A 19,313-nucleotide genomic window follows, 5' to 3' on the forward strand; every position below is an offset into this window, starting at 1 on the left:
TGCTTCAGTTGTACTGCAGATTTCACTGCTGTTGAACTGTTGAACTTTATTGCATTGTAGTTAAACTGTTTATACCTCATTATACTGCAATTTTGCATTGCATTGAATTTTTCCACAGTTATCCTTGTATATAGGCTACTGCTCTTGTAGTGTTCAGTTCATTGCAGTTATTTTTTTATTGTTCGTTTTTACAAATAAACTCTTAATATTCTAATTAGAAAATTACTTGAATCCAAAAAAACATTCCTGAAAAAAGTACAAAATATTCTTGGAAGATGTTGAAGAACAAACCCCTTCTTACCACACCATTGCCATATTAGACTACAGCAGCACAAGTGCAGTAAAGACGGAGTTTACTTGTTTTTAATCCAGTTTACTGTAACGTATACTGCTGTTAAATTTTATTGTACTGTATTTTAACTGTGTTTATACTTCATTGTATTGCAATTTGGGGTGACGCAGTGGTGCAGAGGGTAGCACCATCGCCTCACAGCAAGAAGGTCGCTGGTTTGAGCCTCGGCTGGGTTAGTTGGCATTTCTGTGTGGAGTTTGCATGTTCTCCCCGTGTTCGTGTGGGTTTCCTCCGGTTGCTTTGGTTTCCCCCACAAGTCCAAAGACATGCGCTATAGGTGAATGGGTAAGCTAAATTGTCCATAGTGTATGTGTGTGAAAGAGTGTGTATGGCTTTCCAGTGATGGGTTGCAGCTGGAAGAGCATCCGCTGCATAAAAACATATGCTGGATAAGTTGGCGGTTCATTCCACTGTGGCGAACCCAGATTTATAAAGGGACTAAGCCGAAAAGAAAATGAATAAATGAATGAATGTTTTGCAATTTTGCAATTGTACTTAATTTTACTGCAGTTATACTTATATATACTGCTGTTTTACTGCAATTATACTTCAGTTTACTGCAATAAATTTTTGTAAGCCAAAAAAAAGAAAATAAAGAATTTCACTTTTAAAGCATTGAAACAAACCTCTTTGCCATAAAATGCTATATTCAGAATTTTCAGTTGGCACTTGCGAGGCTTTTGCATCTAAAACTTTCATATACAGTTTTCCAGAAGACAAAATAAGTTTCATTTTCCTGATCTTCAAACTTAGAATCAAGAATTCACGAGTGCTGCTAAAAACATGTTTGTAGTAAGCATGTTTGGAATCTGAGATGTGTTGAATTTGTGTACTGGACTAATATGACCGCTCGATGACTATTTCACCAGAAGATTGCAGCTGATGACATTATGGTGGTGGAGGCATGTGATAGTTATCATGACCTCATTCTTTTGTGTTGTTAGGGAAACTCCCAGATCTGCAGTGAGGGTTTCCCACAATCATTGTTATATTTGACTTTTCTTCAGCTTCCATCTGCTCTGGAATCTTTCCAAATGGAGTTTCCCAGTCTGGGGTTTTCTAGCATGTGAAAACATCAAGGGTTGAGCCCAGTGTACACCACAAAACACGTTTTGCACATAAAATGTAGCATGGGCTGTACATTGTAGTATTTGTAGTATCATTCTGTCTGCGTCAAAAATGAATAATGTTACTGTTATTTTTTTTAATACAGTAGATAAGGCCACTGAGATAATTGAGCGAGGAATTGCTGATGATGGTTTATTTACACCTGGTTTTCCCGTTTCAATGCCTTCAAAAAAAATCACATTATTGAATGTTCCTCCAGTCATTAGTGATGAATTTTTAATGCAGTCTCTGTCTCATCACGGAAAATGGGTCTCTACGATTTAAAAAAATCCCAATTGGAAGCAGATCCCATTATTGAAGCATGTTATTTCGTTTAGACTATTTGCATACATAGTGAAAGGGGCTGGATCTACCAGAACTGATGATTTTGTTTATGTTGTTTTTGCAACAACCGGTCAAATAGAGTTTTTTGGCTGTAACAAAGTAGGGCATCAAATCAAGAATTGCCCTGAGAAAAAAGTAAAGAAACACCAGTAATCACGGGTGATACAATTGCTCCTCCTGAGTTACCTACTGTAGAGCCACAACAGAGCAAGCTGAGTCAGAAGCAAATGGATGATGGAACAAATCATGACTGATCAATGGGTAAATGAGCCATTCAGTCAGAGGTGATCATAGAAAGGAAGTCTGTTAATATAGAACCAATTAAACAAGAGACCATACAGTCTGAGTCTGTAGAATGCATGAATGTCCCATCATTGAAAGAAACAAACAGCTTGTAATAGGTGAAATATGCATGAATATTGGTAGTGCTACAGAGAATTCGTTGTTTAAGGTACCTCGAAAAAGGAAAAACAGTGTTAATACTGGGGATACTGCATTCGTTAAGAAAATTGACAAAACTGAAAGTCAGGTGGATTCAGAGAGTGACAGTGAATCAGACCGTAGTGTTTTCTTTATGGCAAGTCAAAATACGAGTCATTGGATGAATTGGATGACATTAAACTGTTTCTAAAATCAACCAAAAACAAAAAAGAGGAGTAAGAGTAGATGAATATTTTCCTGACGTAAAGCAGTTTATTGAAAAAACAAGGAATCTGATGGCTGAGGGTTTATTTACTTTATTATTACATTGTTAGGTTTACTAATACAGAAATGTATAGATTGAAAAAAACTTAAAGCTGACTGCTTCACTCTTTGTTTTTGTTTTTTTACTTTTTATGAGTGAAGTTAGTGTTGCATCTTTGAATATAAATGGTGCAAGGAATTTTAGAAAAAGTGCAGTATTAAATGAGATCCTTAAACAGGAAAAAAAATATTATTAAAGAAAGATATTATTCTACTTCAAGAAACTCACAGTGATACATCTGTGATGCACACAGAATATTCAATTCAATTCAATTCACCTTTATTTGTATAGCGCTTATACAATGTAGATTGTGTCAAAGCAGCTTCACATAAAAGGTCAGTAAATAGGAACAGTGTAATTCAGTTTGTAGTGTTCAAGTTCAGTTCAGTTTAGCTCAGTTCAGTGTGGTTTAATAATCACTACTGAGAGTCCAAACACTGAAGAGCAAATCCATCGATGCGCAGCTCTACAGATCCTGAACCATGCAAGCCAGTGGCGACAGCGGAGAGGGAAAAAAAACTTCACTAAAGGCGGAAGTGAAGAAAAAAAACCTTGAGAGAAACCAGACTCAGTTGGGCACGACCATTTTAATTTCTCCGCTGGCCAAACGTCTTGTGCAGAGCTGCAGTCTCAGTGGCGGAGGCTGGAAGCTGGCCTCAGCGAAGACTCGTCTGTCTCTGGAGCGTCATAGGAAACAGTCTCATGTTCTCCACTCCTCCATGACCATCGCAGTAGTTGTTCAGGATTCGGCCAGGTCCAGGATATGGAAACCTTGGGATCATCTCGTCGTTGGTCTTGGATCGAATATATGGTATATATATGGAATATGGTTGAGTGGGCAAGAGAAGGGGATGGTATCTCAATTTTAAGTCATCACACTGCTGTAAGTAAAGGAGTTGCCATATTATTCTCTTAAAATTTTTAACCCATTTCTTATGATGTTGATGGAATTATAAAAGGTAGGCTTTTAAAGGTTAAAGCTTTATTTGAAAAGTATGTTTTACTTTTATCTATGCTCCAACCTCGGTAGTTGAAAGAATGTTGTTTTTAAATCAGCTTAATTCAACCTTGCAAAACTGTAATTGTGAAGAGTTTTTAATTTTAGGATGAGATTTTAATTGGAGATTGTGACAGAAATCACATTGAACCCCATGTACCGTCATGTAAAATAATCATTCAAATCATTAAAACACGAGCTGAGTGACATTTGGAGACAACTCAATGGCAATCAGAGACAATACACTTGGTCTCATACCCAAGATAATGTTCTGTCTCTAGCGCCTAGATTTTATACTTTTAAACATCATTGTGGTATTTTTAGTAAGTGTTTTCTTGTGCTGGTTGTTTTATCTGATCACAGTATGGTGTGTTGTTATTTTGTTTTGAAATCCATAACACCAAATAGTGCATATTGGCATTTTAATTCCTCCCTGTAACATGAGAATGATTTTGTGGACAAAGAGTTCTTTTCAGTCCTTGAGACAGTGGTGGGATTTCCGTAAAGCTCAGATCAAAACAATTCTTTCATACTCGAAACATCACTGTTCAGACATCAAGAGATGTGAAAATCTTGGAGGCATCAATAATAAAACTTCAAAAATTAGCTGAAGTAACTGGGGAGAATAGCTATTTAGAAACTTTTTCAATAAAAAAGACCCAACTCAGTAATATCTTGGGGAGCAGAGCACAAGGAGCTCTGGCAGTCTCTTGTTCAACATTTTGACCAAATGGATGCTCCAACAATTTTTTTTTTAATTTAGAACAAAAAATATGGACAAAAAGACTAATTCACGCATTACGTTCTGAAAGTGGATCTTTATTAACTGATTCCACTGATATTAGAAGGAGAGCTGTTTGTTTTTATGAAAAACTGTACAAACGTGAATGTAACTTAGAGCCTGATGTTGGCAGTTTTTTTTTTACTTGTCAAATGTGTCTAAAGAAGGCAATCTGGAACTTGACAAGGCCTTGTGTCTAGAGAAACTGCATGAAGCCCTGATGGGTATGGAATCTGGAAAGGCTCTTGGTATTGACCGTCTTCCAACTGACTTTTATAAGTCATTCTGGACCGTATTGGGAGAACATTTGCTTGCAGTGCTTATTGAAAGCTTGGCTGAAGGGCAGTTCTTACATTACTCCCAAAAAAAAGGTAAATTATATTTTAGTGTGACATAGGGAAGATTTATTATTTTTAATTTGTTAATTATTTATTATTATTATTATTTTGATTAAATTGTTAAATGTGTTAAATTGGTCATATAAATACAGACTATTAAAATAACAAGCATCAACCAATTATCAGGCCCAAAACAAAAATATATTTTTACTAAAAATCGAGACTAAACTTGACATATCTTCGGTCTGATCACCAGTTCATTCCTTGTTGTTGTGTTTGTTAGTCTTTCCCTTTACTTGTTCTGTTTTGCTTTGATCACTCACTTCATGCTTTGTTTACTTCTCACTTCTCTGCCCATCTGCTCTATTACTCTCCATTATTTTATCAAGCTAATTTCACTCACCTGTTTTCCTTAATTTCTCTCCCTATTTACTCCTCCCTTGATTGTAGTTCTGTGTCAGATCGATGTTTCCCCCTCCTGCATGTCTGACAATCTACCGGTCTAGTCCTGTTTCCTTGAAGTCTTGTGAGTCTTGTCGTGTCTGGCGTCATCTTGCTGAAGTATCCTAAATGTTGCTTTTCTCCCTGTCTGTCTACAAGCCTGTTCCTGTCTTTTTTGTGTCACTGCCCATCAGACTCTCCATCTCAAACCAGCCAGTCTAAAAGCCTTTGTCTTCTTCGTGGCCGCTCTGGTTCTGACAGCAACAGCCGGAGTCATCGCCCTCTGCCAGGTATTCTGGTATTGCATCCGTGCCTACAAGAGCTTCACTTTGAAACCCTGCAGGGGGCTCAAGTGCCCCGCAAGGACCCTAAACCGCGCTGAAACACCTATGATGGGGACCCCAGTTCATGCCAGGCATTTTTTTTGCTCTCATCGTTTTCGCTCTCTAGCCATGCACTTACGCCGCAAAGGAGACAAGAGTGGCCTTCGTGCTTACCCTTCTAACGAGTAGAACTCACGACTGGGGAACGGTCGTCTGGGAGGCCAGGGCGCCATGCTACTCTTCTTTCAGCAGTCTCTGTCTAGAGATGATAAGACGAACTGGCAACCCATGAGCATAGAGGTTCGTCTCCACCACCAATACCATCGTAGACTGTTTTGCTCTTCAGCCAGGAAGGAGGACACGTGTTCCCTTTCTACCACTGCTCTTCCGTCTGATTATGAATGCAGGTGGGACGTCTCTATCTCACACCACTTGACCCCCACGGAGCGAAACTATGACATAGGCAATCAGGAGTTGTTGTCAGTCAGGCTCGCTTTGGGTGAGTGGCCCCACTGGCTGGAGGGTGCAGAGGAGCCTTTTGTGGTCTGGACAAACCACAAGAAGCTGGAATATACAAATTCTGCCAAGAGGCTAAATGCAAGACAATCCCGCTGGTCTCTCTTCTTTAGCCGGTTTAATTTCACTCCCTCATACAGGCCTGGGTCTAAGAATGTCAAACTAAAATGTCTCTCACCTATTTGAAGCCCAGGAGAGGGGGGTTTCAAAGGACACCATCCTGCCCAGGGGCTTGGTGGTGGCAGGGTTCGTACGGGTGCTGGAAATCCTGGAAAATGCTTGATTTTTAATATAGTATTTTCAAGGTTTGAAAAGTGCTTGGATTTTGGACAAAGTGCTTGAACCTGCCTGAATTTGAAATTGCAGGGCTCAAAATTTGTTCACCGGATGCGCAGATTTAGGAGACATTCAAGCAGAATGCATATTTGCACCTAAAGCGCCAAACGCAGCGCTCAGGAATAGTTTAAAACAGTCGTTAAACCCGGAACGCCTGCCCCGCCTAAAACCTCTTCTGATTGGCCCACTGCCCTTGAACTGAACACGAATGGATTGGTTAATATCAGCTGTCAATCACTCAGTCAACGCTTTCCTTCAAATGACAGGGAGCTACAGGCACGAAAATGTAAAGGTCTGAGTTTGAGAAAATGAAACAACACTGACAGATGTTAGTTTTACAAACCACCTGAAGTTACAAATAACGGCGCATCTGATCAGTTATCATGTGGTAAATGTTAGTTCAGCATTTACACTTTTCTGTCAATGTCTGTGTGAGAGCCACATGTGGCCTGGGAAGCAAACATACTCCAGTCTGTGTGTTGAAACCTGTCCTGGAGTGTCACAGCGTATGCGTCAGCCACGTTTGTGTAAACTTGGTCTAAAGTTTTGTTTCACCTTGTGTGGCAGAAAATGTTTTGATGGAATTTGGGGAGCACTGTCTTTAAGTTTGAGTGATTAAAATCCCCAGCAATAATAAAAGCAGCCTCCGGGTGAGCAGTCTGTTGTTTGCTGATGGCTGCATGAAGTTCATTCATAGCAAGCTTGGCATCAGCATTGGGAGGAATATAGGCAGCAGTTATTATGGTGGAGGTGAACTCCCGTGGCAGATGTCTCCTCGGAATGTTTGATGCTCAGTTAGCGATACAGCGTTGTCTGGTATCCCGCTGTTTAGCCATGTTTCTGTGAAAATCATGACATTACAGTTCCATAATCTTTTGCTGTGGTTGATGCACAGTCGAATCTGATCCATTTTGTTCACCAATGACCGTACATTGGCGAGAAAGATGCTGGGTAAAGAGAGCCGGTGTGGTGTTAGCTTTAGCTTAGCTCTTAGCCCGCCACGCTTCCCTCGTCTTTGTTTACGTTCTCTATGCCGCCTTCGAGCACTTCCGCCCGGCCGGGTAGGACGCTGTAGGAATGGGTTTTAAAACCACAGTGGTTCGAACTGTAGTTTTGCTGAATGGGCAGTATTAATAGCTATAAATGTGGGAGAGCGTTGATATTATGTGATTGTATTGTATTGCAATATGGAACAGTTAAGTGTTGATGTTAAATCAAAAGTAATTCACAAATACTTGATAATGAAATTATTTAATGACAATAACTTGCTATGGTTACAACTGAATTAATTACAAAATAACTGTATAAAATGATAAATATGGAATGATAAAGCATATGATATAAATTGTACCCAGCTTAAATGTAAAATTTAAGTTACCAGAGGTAGAAGGAGAGACACAGGGGGAGGGAGAGAGAGACAAAGAGAGGAAAAGCAGACCAGGAAAAGACAGGCCAGGAAAAGAAAAGAGCCAGAGCAGCGTTTTACCACCTATTTTGTATCTTTCTTGACCATGTGACTAAAGCCCAAATGTTGAGACATTCAAACTGACCAATCAACATGTGACCACATCGTAAAAGCCCCAAAGTCCACACACCAGGCCCTGATCTTATCAGTATGTTGTTGGGTTTGTATGGATTATTTGGTATTTTGTCAAGTTGCCTTGCAGGTTGCTTATCTTTTTAAATTTCAATTAAGTTAAATTAATATTATTTGTATAGTGCTTTTCATGATACATATATTTTCAAAGCAGCTTTACAGAAATAAAGCATGGTTCTAGGGGGTTTCAAAGGACACCATCCTGCCCAGGGGCTTGGTGGTGGCAGGGTTCGTACGGGTGCTGGAAATCCTGGAAAATGCTTGATTTTTAATATAGTATTTTCAAGGTTTGAAAAGTGCTTGGATTTTGGACAAAGTGCTTAAACCTGCCTGAATTTGAAATTGCAGGGCTCAAAATTTGTTCACCGGATGCGCAGATTTAGGAGACATTCAAGCAAAATGCATATTTGCACCTAAAGCGCCAAACGCAGTGCTCAGGAATAGTTTAAAACAGTCGTTAAACCCGGAATGCCTGCCCCGCCTAAAACCTCTTCTGATTGGCCCACTGCCCTTGAACTGAACACGAATGGATTGGTTAATATCAGCTGTCAATCACTCAGTCAACGCTTTCCTTCAAATGACAGGGAGCTACAGGCACAAAAATGTAAAGGTCTGAGTTTGAGAAAATGAAACAACACTGACAGATGTTAGTTTTACAAACCACCTGAAGTTACAAATAACGGCGCATCTGATCAGTTATCATGTGGTAAATGTTAGTCCAGCATTTACACTTTTCGAAAAGTGGATAAAAGACTTCCGGTGGGTTAAAGTCCGCTATGAAAATGACTAAAGCCATTCACTGTAAAGCCTGAGGGAGTTTGCTTCACAGGTAACAGCATTTGCCACACATTTTAAGCATGAGATGTTTTATTTAACCCTTCATTTAATCGTCATGATGTTGTCAATTGCAGTGTGTTCACCATCGCGAAAGGGCCTGCATTCACTGAGATTAAACTAAAATTACAACTCATGAAAAGACTGTTACTGTTATTAAGATGACATGTGCAAATATTAGCTTGTATTATGTTTGGCCTAATCCTAAATAAGCTAGCTATATAAATAAGCTTGTTCAGTGCAGTTTCATTTTTTTAACTATTTTCATTTTCATTCATTGTTTCCTAAACTCAACAGCCTAAAGGGCATTTCCTTGCCAATTTAAGTTGTTGATTTATATAGAGGTTATATAAAATGTCAAGACTACTTACAGAGAGGTGATACATTTTCAACCATTAAACATGTTTTCCTTTAACCCCTTAACTGTCACCCTTTGACAGGTGGGACATTTTTGTATGTCCCCCCCTTGTTCCCACTGTCTGACCCATTGATTGTGATGGTGCAGTGGGTAGCAAAATCGCCGTACAGCAAGAAGATCGCTGGTTCGAGCCTCAGCTGGGCCAGTTGGTATTTCTGTGTGAAGTTTGCATGTTCTCCCCGTGTTGGCGTTGGTTTCCTCCGGGTGCTCTGGTTTTCCCCACAGTCCAAAGACATACAGTACGTGTGAATTGAATAAATTAAATTGGCCGTAGTGTGTGTCTAAGAGTTTATGGGTGTTTCCCAGTAATGGGTTGCAGCTAGAAAGTCATCTGCTGCATAAAACATGCTGGATAAGTTGGCGGTTCATTTCACTGTTGTGACCTCTGATTAATAAAGGGACTAATTTATTGTATAGTATACTTTTAGTGTACTGAAGTACACTTTTTTTCCACCTGGGCATATATACTGAGCACTGAATATATGTATCCAGCCAATTTTAATTTTCCTGGAGATATCATTTGTACAAAGTTAGGTATCTGGTTCTCTTTCTCTATGCCCTAAATGTTTTCCTAAATGTTTGATTTGTATAAGAACTTTGTTGGAAACAATAAATGATACAAAAATGAACATCAAACACTAAATAACTGAAGTTTTGATTCTGTTATTTAGTGTTTGATGTTCATTTTTGTATTTATTGTTCTGAAAGCAATCACAGAATATTCCACATCTTACTCTTACTTTTTTTCTTCCTGTAATGCATATGAACTGACAAAGAAGTTATCAAAATTAAAAAAAAAAAAAAAAAAAATATATATATATATATATTTTTTTTTTTTTAAACTTAAAATTATTTTAACAGCCTACACAGGAAATATGTCATTTGAAATGATGGATAAAAAAACTAAACAAAAATCCTTAAAAGGAAATGCAATTCTTCCACCACGAACCAGGAAAAAAGATTCAGAAGGACATAAATTTTAAACAGATGCAAAAGCTGTTAGCAGTGGGAGAACATGTGGTTCTAATAGGAAACGACTTTGTTATATAAAGCTTTACAAGTGGATAGAATTTTTTCTATTGCCCTCACTGCCGACAACTGCGGTTTTCCTGTCTGTTCTGCCTTCCAGATCACTGTTGACCTTTTACCCAGATAGTGTTGCAGGGGCATCACCATATTATTTACTTGGCTCTGAGTGTTTCACAGCTCTTTTTTATGCATCTTTGTGTCCTTCCCTCGCTTCCTTTCTTTGTGTGTTAGGAATTGAATCATGCAAACATGACGTACTCTCAATTGCTTTAGTGCCACTTCAAATTGTCATCAATCAACAAAAACCCTACCACTGTATTTAGCTTGGACATAGACACTCTTAGATACTACAGATAATTATTTCTATTATGATAGTTTCACATTAATAAAATGTATTCTCATTTATTTACTTATTTTTGCTAAAGGTGCATGTTATAAGAGTTCATAAAAATTTAAAGAACTAAAAAAAATTCTATTTTAATTTTTAAGTTAACTATCTCTTAACCTCCTGTGTATCATTGCTCAAGTGCCATTCATTAATTGATGACAATTCGTAGTGACGCTAAAGGAAGTGAGGATATGTCATTTTACTTGATTTAATTCATTTCCTTTGCATCCTGAGTAAAAAAAAAAAAAATGAGCATGCACAATTAAGAGTTGAGAAGCACAGCTGCCCTCTGGTTATGTCATATGGTTCATGGGGCTCTCCAAACAAACAAACCAGCATTGACAATACATTAGAATAGGTTTATGTAGGTAAATGAAAAATACAAATCTTAGTTATCTTATTTTCTTTTTTTATATACATTTTTTATTATATTTGCATACGTAAACACAAAGAATGCAAACGAATAATACATTTAACCCAAGTTTAATTTTTATCTGTTCACCTAGTTCGGAATAATTTACTTTTACTGTCATTTTATAACAGACAAAACACACTTTTATGGAAGACAGGAAATCCAGGGGAAGACACACATCTTCATTCCGGTCTGTTTAGAGTAGGACATAACTCTGGTTGTGGGTTGAGATCATAACCTTTTCATGCATGCTCTTCCTTCGGCCCTTTGATCAAAACACTGGGTGGGTGGCTTGAGGAAAGAAAGCAGATAGAAACTGACATTGCAGATGTTAGTCCATGAAATATTTGCACTTTTGCCAATAGATCTCTGTGTTGATAATGCTAGATTTTATGTGCATTTCTGCCTTAGTTCATAATAAGGACTTTGTATTTGTATTTTAACTATTTGGCATTGCAACTTCATATCTCATAGCTGTAACTCTATGTCTCACAATTGCAACTTTCTCATAGGAATTATTTTATATTTCACATACTCTTGTTATTAATTTTATCATTGATCTTAAAACAGCAACTTTTTCAATTGCCACTCAATTATTACTTTACATCAGTTGTTTTTTTTGTTTGTTTTTTTTTATCTCATAATTCTGTCTTTTCTGAACGTTTTGATTTTTGTCTCATAATTGTGACTATTGGAAACAGTTGCATTTTTATTGTATACTGTTACTTTTATTCCTTTTTAAATATTTTTTCTTATTATTACCTGGTTTATTTATATACTTGTGTATATATATATATTTTTTTTCTAAGAAGAAACGAGCATTATCGTTAGCGCTTAACTTATTGAAGATTTGTAATGCGTAAAGGGTCCATCCAGGGTGTTCCGCTGGCTTTGACTCGAAATTCTGTTATTGGTATATTTAAGACTTAATATAGGTTTGAGGAAAGAATGAATGAATTGATTAGGTAAAGTTATTGCTTGTTTAGTATTCATATTCTGCCATCTATTGGTCAAGTTATTTACAGTAAAAAATTATTGTAGCGCATGAAGGGGTGTAGCCTGGATTCTTGTGCCCTATGAAAAGAAAGTGTAGCTTTGCAGGCCCCTTTACATTATTCATTATCCATGTCATCTATAACTTATTTGACTAAATTATTGCATTAACTTGGTATATGCTGACAAATCACTGATGTAAAATCAGCCAACCAACATTCAAGAGTATTCAAACCTGAATGAATATTTATTTATTTTTGTAAGGGAACCTGGATACTACACTTAATATCATATCTCAGATATCCTCATAGTTATTTAAAAAATGATAGGTTAATAATATTCATTTGAATTATGCATTTTATTACAAAAGAACTTTGTGATTTTGTGCTGTGATTGTGAACTGCTGCTGCACTCTAAACATATTTTAAATATAAATTAATAAATATACATTTTTCTAATTTTAATATTTTGAACAAGATCTATGAAATTTGTTAATGGAGCAGAGGCTGTGCCCTCAAAAATCACTGGTCAAACTTCTCATACTTAAGACTTCTCCAATTTCAAGGTAATTACACCAATTCTTACATCTCTAACAAATACAGAAAAAAGTATGGCACATTTTTGGGAGAGAACTCCAGTCTGATACAAACAGAAGCAAAGTATGTATTAGTTTGTCATAAACACAGTCAGCCAGTGGACAAAACTCTCTGAATGACTGTACAGATTTACAGTATATTTACATTTTTCCTTTATCTTTGAACCTTTTTAATCTAATGCTTATTTTTTTATTTGGGTATGTATTTGTGTAGCGTGTAGTCAGACTCAAAATAAAATCAGACAGACAGATATATTGAAGTAAAAAAAAAACATTTTTACTCTAGCACTAAATTCTCTGAGGATAAACAAGCTAATTTGTATAACTAGCACGTCTTGTGTGTATTACCAATTCTTGTTGAATTGCTAAATGCCTCATCAATTGTAAGTTGGTTTGGACAAAAGCATCTGCTAAATGACTAAATGTTAATGTAAATGAACAAACAAACAGCAGGCGTTAGTGATTTAATGCCAAATATAGTCTCTTGAATGCGATGGTGATATGGCTGGGGATTTTATAGCAGTTTTACTCTGTATCAGGAGTTTGTGGGATGCAGTGAACTGCAAAACTTGTCGCACAAGCTTGCATTTCTGGTCTGACGCATTCGATTGCATATGAATGGAAGTCTATGGGGCAAAAATTCCTGGCTTAAGCAAGTACTACTAAATAAGTATCTTGGCTTGAGTGATAAGTCCTTTCTGATCCTTGCTAGTGATTAGTGGATGACAGTCAGGTGTGTGTGATTAGAAGATCAACTTAGGTTGGTGGAGGTTGGTAGGTGAGGTTGGCCTGTTGTTTCTGTGACACTTTGTTAATATTCTAATTGTGTTTATTTTTCTTCTGTATATATATATATATATATATATATATATATATATATATATATATATATATATATATATATATATATATATATATATATAAATCTGATCTATCTGATTGGCTGAAAGCCGTGCGACATTCTGCAAATAACAGCACTCGTCTGATCCTTTTTTTTTCTAAGCTGAATTTTTTTTCACTGAAAAAAAATAAATTCAAAGATGATTCCTTGAGTTTACTATTTTTTTAGGTAGTTAAGGAAGGAGCGACGTGAGACCATCCTCCTGCAGGCCCACCACCAGCAGGGGTATCCGTAAGGGACCGGTGCATTGTGGAACCACGACAACCCGATCGTCGGGCACAGAAGCTAGCTCTTGGGACATGGAAAGTCACTTCACTGGAAGGAAAGGAGGGCGAGCTCGTGCAGGAGGTGAAGCGGTGCCGACTAGAAACAGTTGAGCTCACCTCCATGCACAGCTGAGGCTCTAGAACTCAACTTCTTGAGAAGAGCTAGACTTTCTTCTACTCTGGAGTTTTCCCCGGTGAACGAAAGGGAACGAGAGGGACCCTTCAGGTCAGGGATAGGTCTCTCACTGTGGTTTGTGCCTATGGGCCAAACACCAGTGCAGAGTACCCAATCTTCTTGGAGTCCTTGGGATGGGTGCTGGAAGGTGCTCAGACTGAGGACTCCGTTGTTCAACTAGGGGACTTCAGTGCCCACGTGGGTAATGACAGTGATACCTGGAGAGGTCTGATTGGGAGGAACGTCCTCCCTGATCTGATTCCGAGTGGTGTTCTTTTATTGGACTTCTGTGTTATTCACAGTTTGTCCATAACAAACACCATGCTCAGGCATAAGGGTGTCCATCAGTGAACATGACACCAGGACACCCTAGGGTGGAGGTCAATGATCGACTTTGTGGTTGTATCATCTGATTTCTGGCCGTCTGTCTTAGACACTTGGGTAATGAGAGGGGCAGACCTGTCAACTGATTACCCCCTGGTGGTGACTCGGATCCGCTGTCAGGGGGGAATGCTGGACAGAACTGGTAGGCACAAACATATTGTGAGGGTCCTCTGGGAATGTCTGGATGAACCTCAACCTCCAGAAGAGCTTTGACCAGATCCTGAGGGAGGCTGGAGACATTGAGACTGAGTGGTCTATGTTCTCCGTCTCCATTGTTGACACGGCTGTGAGGAGCTGTGGCCGTAAGGTCTGTGGTGCCTGTCAAGGCAGCAATCCATGAACCCCGTGGTGGACACCAGAAGTAAGGGATGCCGTCACGCTGAAGAAGGAGGCCTACAGGGCTTAGTTGGCTTGTAGGAATCCAGAGGCAGCTGATGGGTACCAGCAGGCCAAGCGTGCTGCAGCCCAGGCGGTTACGGAAGCAAAAACTCGAGCCTGGGAAGAGTTCGGGGAGACTATGGAGGAAGACTATCAGTCGGCTCCAAAGAGATTCTGGCAAACTGTCCGGCGCCATAGAAAGGAAAAGCAGCTCCATATCGACACTGTTTACAGCAGAAGTGAAGAGCTGTTGACCTTGACTGGTTGTCGGACAGTGGAAGGACTACTTTGAGGATCTGCCTAACCCCACTGACATGTCTATCAATGAGAAAGCAGAGACTGGGGATGCAGAGGTGGACTCACCCATCACCCAAGCTGAGATCACTGAGGTAATTTGCAAGCTCTGCAGTGGCAAAGCAGCGGGGGTGGATGAGATTCATTGAAAAATAATAAAATAAATGAAAGCTGTTTGAACATCAGTTGTTGGAAAGTATGTACAAGGTGTCATTTATAAGTTGTGTTAAAGCATGTAATACTGCAACACCAATTAAATAATTTAAAACAACAAAACTATTAAACATAAGGAAAGTTCTAAATTGGAAATTTCAAAGTTAGATCTACTGTTGGACGTTGTTGCCCTATGGCAATATATCATAAAGTACCTTATAAAAAGATTTTTTCAAAAGATTTTTTACAATAGTTCAAGTTAAGCCAGAATAATGAGCCGTCAAAATGCCAACCCCGCTGCCCATCCATCCAACTCAAGCACAAGGTATAGGAAGCACAGGCCCAGACTTCTTTCCCATCCTATTCAGGTTTCCACAGCCAACGTTAGCGTAAGGCTGCCTCTGCTACCAGCGCAAATCTTGGCTCCAGTCATTCCTCCCCTTCTTCCCCAGGTTTTCCCAGTCCCCAGCGTCAGCTCCAGCGTGAGGCCGCCTCCACTGATGTCACTAAGGCTAACGCCGGCAGCTCCTGCTCTCTTTTCTTTTCCTCTGCAAATGGCTCCGGCATCAAACTATCCACAGCCATTCTGTCACACTCTGTCTTCTTCTGTGTCCACAGCCACACCTCTACCTGTCCCACCCAATGCCCTCGCCCTGGATCCTCCACCTGTCTCCAACAGCAATGGGAGCCAAATTCTATCAGGTCCGGAGAAAGATATTTTCTCACTTCTTTCACCCATTTCACCAACATCGGCAGACTGCCAGATAGATTGCAGCAAATTTTCAGTAACACCAAAATAACTCAGCGAACATTCAGTCCCACATGTAATCATTTGCAGAGTTTACTATTGCTTTTTTCTCGGTACACTAACATCATTTGTTCTGTTTTTCCCCACAGGAGGCGCGAGCTCAGTGACTATCTCGCGGTAATAATAACAATGAGCTCACGCTCTCGTACAAAGGTTCCCATTTTTACGTTTATCACTGACTTTTTTCCGCTAAATGTGCCATGCACATCTCCACAATAATGTTTTCCTCGGTTGCCACAGTATTTCTTGATCGGTCTGCTGATCCACCACCCATTCCACTGAATCGTTCATTCATTCATTTTCTTTTCGGCTTAGTCCCTTTATCAATCATAAAATCCTTTATCATATAGCACGTTTTACGCAGCGGATGCCCTTCCAGCCGCAACCCATCCCTGGGAAACATCCACACACACTCATTCACACTCATACACTACGGACAATTTAGCCTACCCAATTCACCTGTACCACATGTCTTTGGACTGTGGGGGAAACTGGAGCAACCGGAGGAAACCTACGCGAACACAGGGAGAACATGCAAACTCCACACAAAAACGCCAACTGACCCAGCCGAGGCTCGAAATAGCAAGCTTTTTGCTGTGAGGCGACAGCACTACCTACTGCGCCACTGCGTTGCCTCCCACTAAATCATGCCTATTCATAAATCCATTCACTCCTCCCTTTCCCAAACCAGCCCAGCCAAAATTCACAAGTTACGTCCCACACATTATTACAATCCCAAACATACCTCCTACTCTTTTCAGGTCACCACCCTGGTGTCTCATCCTTAGCCACTCCCAATATCTGTCTAAATAGTCAGTCCGCTTTCGCTGAACCTGAAGTCGATCTTTTAATTAAAAAGAAATTAGATGAAATTTTCATGATTGGCCCTTTCTCCGACCCTCCTTTCAGCATTTTCTGTGTCAGTCCTATTGGGGTAGCTACTAGAATATTTTCAGATAAAAAAGCCTCATTATCGACCTTTCCTCCCCGAGATAACTCTCCGTTTCTGAGCATCAACAGCCTCATCACCCTCAAAGATGTCTTATATAAGTATCACGACATCGATCACGCCATTTACCTGATTAAAATTGCGGGTCGCAGTGCTTGGATAGCTAAAGTTGACTTCTGGCATCTGTTTGGCATTCTTTGGCGTGAAAATATTATTTTTCTGTTAGCCCAACTTTCGGCTGCAGAAGTAGCCCAAGGATTTTCAACATGCCGTCAGAAGCAATCTGCTAAATCCTTTCCAATCGCTACAAAATTCCACATCTAATCCACCTACTACATTATTTTCTAATCATCTCGCCACCCGAAAATATCCCAGCCGTGCACCTTTTGACAGCTCAAAAAGATTTTGCCGAACTCAGGATTTCCCTTGCCGAAGAAAAAAAAGCTGGTCCAAGCACTTCTATCAAATTCTTGGGCATTAAATGAGACTCCAAAAAATTCTAAGCATCCCTAACAAAAGAGAAAAATCGATTGAATGATCCTTGTAACTTCCACTCTATTAGACAGCCCCACTTGTTCCAAATGTGAGCTATTATCAATCCTCAGCCATTTGAATTTTGCAATGCTCAACATTCCCCAAGGCTGCTCGTTTATTTCTCACCTTTTATCTCTCGCATCCTCAGTTCACGGTTTACATTACCAAATATCCATCAGTGACAACAGTCGAAATGAACTCCGTTTATGGATATTATCCCTCAAACAATGGAACGGTCTGTTCTTCTTTAACAGCGACTGAATATCCTCCCCATAAGATATTATTCACCGATGCCGCCCCATCAGTCGGATTTGAAGGTTATTATGCTGGTTCATGTCCACTTGGCCCCCAGCTGCTAGACCTGCCCCAACCACTTAAATCTTTGAAACTATTCGAGCTTTACCTAATAGTCATCGAAGGACTTCTATGGGCTAAAGAATGGTATGCTTCCTGCATTATAATCCACTGTGACAACGAAGCAATCGTTCACAGCATAAATAAAGGCCATTCAACTTCTCCCGCATTAATTCCCCTGCTAAGACGCCTGACTTGTATCTCAGCACGTGGCCTGTTTATTTTAACTGCATAACACATTCCTGGGTAAAAAAAAAATGCTGGCTCTCCTCTCTCTTTCCCGTTTTGCATTTCAGAAATTCAGACAATTGGCTCTAGAGGTGGAACAGTTTTCAATCCAAGTTCCACCCTATTCAGAGCTGATATTTGCATAGATCATCCTTTAAAAAATCTGCTCGGAGCCTCCCTAAATTTTATCCTCCAAGCAGTGGCACCAAGAACCCTCCAGTCATACCTAACAGCATGGAAAAGCGTCAAAGCATTTCACGTCAGTTACAACATTCCATTTCCTGATTTTTCTCTACTCACCATCTCTTTATAAATATCCTACCTCACAATCATCAAAAAATTCTAGAGGTAAATTCTAAAGTTAACTCTATTTGAGTGAAATCCAATTCTTCCACAAACTTGTTTACGGTTCCCCTGCACCTCACATAGCTAATTCTCAAACAGCTCTTCAAATCAAAAGGCATCAAATGAACCCATTCCACACGTCAAGACACCCAACACCCTAAAACACAGAAAACTCTCAAAAAATCCATATCCACCCTTCGCAAAGGAAATGACTCAATCAATAAATACCAAAAGTCATGCTACCTGCATTATCCCATGGCTTTAGCATCCCTCCACCACCCCGACACCTCACCTCTTAATCATTACCTACCCGGAGGGAGAGTTCTGGGGCTGTGCTAGACACTTCACTTAAATCCCAACGTCTCTCCCTTTCCTGATAAGGGGAATAACATGAGTTGGGGTGTCTTTTCCGAGCACAGAGCCCTCTGCCTGGACAGCATGCCAAACATGCTTTATTCTTTAAACATATGCAAGTGTGAACCTGTGAAATTATCTTGTAATAAACTAACATGCTTTTGCTTTCTTTAGGAATGGCTGGCATCCTATAGTAAATCGTGAGGCAACATTCTATGCTTTCTTTATTGGTGTAATTCTGTTTCTTTTCTTTTGTTTAATTTTTGTTTCCTTTCTTTCAAGAGCCAGGGTACTGGGCAAACAGTTAGCCAGTCATGTGTGGTGGTGGATTCCTACTCACTGAGCACTGTGTGTTGATGTGTGAATTGACTGGGTGCAGGTCTGGGTTTGCATGTGGTAAGATTTCTTTCTTGCACCTTGCAAGGTGGTGTAGTTGGTGTTGGGAGTTTCTTTTTCTAAAACATCTATTCTATTCGATATAATCTGTATGACATCATTACCCATCTCGATACATTTGCATACAACATCTCCATCCTTAACTCTGAAAGAAATCCTAAAAATCCTAAAAATGTAAAAATGTGTTTTAAAGCTGGATTTTTACATAAAAAAAGTTATCTTAACTGGACTGATCACTTTACCAAAA

The sequence above is a fragment of the Danio aesculapii genome, chromosome 18 (assembly GCF_903798145.1).
Source record: "Danio aesculapii chromosome 18, fDanAes4.1, whole genome shotgun sequence".
In the NCBI taxonomy this organism is placed as follows: Eukaryota; Metazoa; Chordata; class Actinopteri; order Cypriniformes; family Danionidae; genus Danio; species Danio aesculapii.